Source organism: Cynara cardunculus (genome assembly GCF_001531365.2).
Source record: "Cynara cardunculus var. scolymus isolate 2C chromosome LG 2, CcrdV1, whole genome shotgun sequence".
NCBI classification, from domain to species: domain Eukaryota; kingdom Viridiplantae; phylum Streptophyta; class Magnoliopsida; order Asterales; family Asteraceae; genus Cynara; species Cynara cardunculus.
The window spans coordinates 28,012,190-28,015,826 of record NC_037529.1 but is presented as its reverse complement, the minus strand read 5'-3'; the positions used below and the strand labels follow the sequence as shown (position 1 = coordinate 28,015,826).

At 35.9% G+C, this 3,637-nt stretch overlaps 1 pseudogene; it reads right to left on the bottom strand.

The window, feature by feature from the left end:
• LOC112506034 overlaps positions 1-1,607 on the bottom strand; it is a 23,307-nt pseudogene extending 21,700 nt beyond the window's left edge.
• Between the last annotated feature and the right edge of the window lie 2,030 nt (positions 1,608-3,637).

The following is a 3,637-nucleotide window of genomic DNA, read 5'->3' as shown; positions in this document are numbered from 1 at the left end:
GAATGACGTTTAGTTATTCAAAATGTATATGAAGAAAGTATTTTGTTAATCTGTATTTTGTAAGCGATGTTATATTTTATGTTATGAGTATGATGATGTAGATTATCGGTGCTTAGAATATGTGGGTTGTTACAGAACTTTCGGTATTAACCCGCCAATCCAAGAAAACTTCTGATTTCGGTTGGGGTCTTCGGTGTTCCCATTTGTCAATAGGTACAATTTTAAGAGGATCCACCTTGATGCCCAACTCAGAAATAACATGGCCCAAGAAATCGACTTCCCTTAACCAGAACTCACATTTTTACATCTTGGCATGCAACTTTTCTTGTTTCAATAATTCCAAAAGCAAGTGTAAATGATTTGCATGCTCTTCCTCTGATTGAGAGTATATCAAAATATCATCGATAAAAAAATCACAAATTTATCGATATGGACGACACCCTATTCATCATGTCCATAAATGATGCGGGTGTGTTTGTAAGTCCAAATGGCATAATCAGAAATACATAGTGCCCATAACATGTACGGAATGTTGTTTTCGATACATCTTCTTCTTGAATCGTCAGTTGATGATAACGGGATCGTAAATCAATCTTAGAAAGGTATGTGGCTCCAATTAATTAATCAAACAAATAATCAATTCTTGGGAGGGGATACTTATTCTTGATTGTTAATTTATTCAGTTCCTGGTAATCAATGTACAATCTCATTGATCCATTCTTTTTCTTCACAAATAACAGTGGCGCACCCCAAGAAGGTGTACTTGGTTAGATAAAACCTTTATCCAATAATTATTTATGTTGAGACATTAACTTCTTTAACTCAGACGAAGCTAACCTGTATAGTTCCCTTGCAATTGGCGCTGCTCCAGGCAATAACTCAATCTAGAATTCTATTGATCGACCAGGAGGTAAACTTGTTAAGTAGTCTGGAAATACTTATGGGAATTCTCTTACAACTGGAATATCCCGCTTGTCATCGTAGATTATAACCGGTCTCTTCCCCGGTAAATCTATATGAATGATTTTCTTATTGCAGAATATGTTGGCTCAATTTTTAGCCAACCAGTCCATGCCCACAATTATATCAAACTCTCTTAATGGTATAGAAAATATATGAATGGGTACCTCACACCCTTCTACGGTTATGCAACAATTATCAAAAACTTTCTTAACCGACACTTCACTATCGTTTGTTGTTTCTATTTCCAATACCTCATCTAACACTTTAGGGTCTAAACATGTGCAACCAACAAATGATGGTGACACGAAAGAACGATCTGCACCATAATAAAAAAAAACTTTGGCACATACTGACTTAACGAAGAATGTACCTGTCACCACTTCAGGATGTTTTTCAGCCTCGCCTCTCGTCATCTGAAAGGCTTGTCCTCTAGCCATTGTCTCACCACATCTTGTTTCCCCATGAATGTTAGGGACATTACGATTAACCATTTTCCCACGACTGGGTGGAGCATAGCCAGATCCTCGGCCCCCAGAATAAGCAAATCCCYGTTCCCCAACAAAACCGAATCCCCGTCCCTTAGCTTGCAGATAATCAACGTTTATATGTTGAGAAGAATTGCATGTAAAGCATCTTCGTACCATTTGACAATCTCTGGCTATATGCCCATATTCTTGACATTAATAACATGTCTGTGCCTCAGTGTTGCAGTTTCCTTGGTGTATTTTTTGGACATCGGCGCATGCTTTATCAACAAATCTAGAGATAAGGTGATTCAGATTTTCAAAAAATCTAGGTCTACAAAAATTAGTTTCTACTATTTCCCCTTTTCTTTTATCGTCAATCCTTTCTATGGTTGACAAGTAATATTTTGTTCTAAAATTTTGTAGCATCGACTGCTGCTTGGAATATAATCGGGTTCCGGGATATTATGTATTTTCGGAGATTAGACTCTAAACCCCAAATATATACTTCCTTACTTTACTGCTTTCAGTAGAAATATAAGCTTCAGCAAATCGAGATTATTCCATAAAAACCTCTATATACTGGCGAACTATCATATTTTTCTGTTCCAATCGAAGGAAATCGTCCTCTTGCTTTTTGTGATAACCAGATCTTGGTTGTCACCTGAGGTAATAAATATGCGATTATTTGTTATATGTGATTACGTGATAGCATGATAAATTAATACATTTGATCATGTTAGTATGAATTTTCTGTGCATTAATTAGATATATATATATATATGCATATATATGCACGATATATGTGTATCTATGCATAGGTATATATATATATATATATGTATGTATGTGTGCATGGTATGTGTGTATGCATGCTCAAAGAAGAGGCAGTTTAGCCGCCATATCTTATTTTGGAAAGGTATGAAAGGAGTACTTTAGCCTCCATTGCACCTCCCTTGCTATTTTGGTTAAGTTGAGCAATTTAAAAGAAAGAGAGTTGACCGGATTGTTCTTGACCGGATTACAAGTTGGGTTTCAAGAGATTAATTTTCTTTCAAAAGAAATTCAAGGTGAGTGGTTTAAAAGGTTTGAAACTCTTTATAATTACATAAATTGATTGTATAACTCTTCATTGGATGTTAAGTTTAAACTATTTGAATGTTGTCCGGATTAGTCTTAAACCGGATGAAGGTTGAGCGGTTTAGTCTTAAACGGGATGAAGGTTGAGCGATTTACTACTTCATCGATCAAAGCTTGACTAGATCTAGACTAAATTGCTTAAGGCATGAGCGATGTGGCCTTAAACTGGAAGAGGATTAAGCGGTTTAAACATTAAACCGGTCATGTTTACAGTTTGAGCGATTTATGAATTATGAATATGTGTTTAATATTTTGAACGGAGAAGTAGGAATATGACTATAAGATGACAGGTTTATTTTAAATCAAATAAGTATGCATAGTGTTGACCAGATTAGTAATCCGGACGAAAGTGATTGGAAATTGATTCTAAGTGTTAAATCGGACATGCGTTAGGCGATATGTTGTCCGGATTTGGTAAACTGGCTAAGACTTGACCGGAGATGAAGCCCGGCCAAGTTTATGTTGAACAGATTTGCATTTATGCCATGTGCATGGTTGATAAAATTGTTAATTTAACAAGAAAATGGGAATTTTGATAATTTTGAACTGATAATAATTCCATTGATTGCGGTCTATTTGGAATTGTTTTTGTGAAATGTTTTGATGAGGAAATAAGGGTGGCATATCAAGGAGAGGTGTATTATGAGGTAAGGGTGGCATATCAAGGAGAGGTGTACCATGGGATAAGGGTGGCATATCGAGGAGAGGTGTACCATGGGATAAGGGTGGCATATCAAGGAGAGGTGTACATTTGGATATAAGGGTGGCATTTGTCCGTGGTCTGGAATCTTTATTTCTTTGTGACTTAAAGGTTTAGGATCAGGGTTCTTATTGGAAAAGCATAGTTTGGAAGTTATTGAGGAGAAGATACCAGGTTTGGCCTGAAACTTTAAATTAACCTTATTTGATTCGAAAGGTTTAAAAGTGGCATCATGATAATCTGATAAGTACAAACCTGTTTTGGGTTTGATGTATTATTTGTCGGCAAAGAAATTTGCTTGAAAAGTGAAAAGTGTTGGTATCATATTCTCATTTGCTCACATATTTGTTATTTATATGAAAAAGTTGTT